Raw genomic sequence first — 377 nt, 5'->3', positions numbered from 1 at the left:
ATAGAACTAATGTAATTTTTATGAGTCAAAGCAAAAGGTATTTTTCAATGTATCAGTATCATTATTTTGAATGTTATATACTTTATAAACTTTTTGTAAATAATTAATTATTTCATTTATCTCTATGCCTTTCAGCGTAAGTTTTATTTTTTCAACATTATTCAATATCTCATGTTTAACATTTCTGCAATCAACTCCATTCACCAGGATTTTTTTTTTTTTTCAAACTCGCACTTTTGAAATGCAGAGATAACATGGCAGTTCTGGGCACCTAATGAAATTCCTTTCGTTCTTAGAAACATTCCCTCGTTAACTCATATATGTTAAACATTATTATATTTGAAACACCTGCTAACACAGTGTAATATATCTAAAAA

The sequence above is a fragment of the Penaeus monodon genome, chromosome 29 (genome assembly GCF_015228065.2).
Source record: "Penaeus monodon isolate SGIC_2016 chromosome 29, NSTDA_Pmon_1, whole genome shotgun sequence".
In the NCBI taxonomy this organism is placed as follows: domain Eukaryota; kingdom Metazoa; phylum Arthropoda; class Malacostraca; order Decapoda; family Penaeidae; genus Penaeus; species Penaeus monodon.
The sequence above is the reverse complement of the archived record's forward strand: the minus strand, read 5'-3'. Positions refer to the sequence as shown.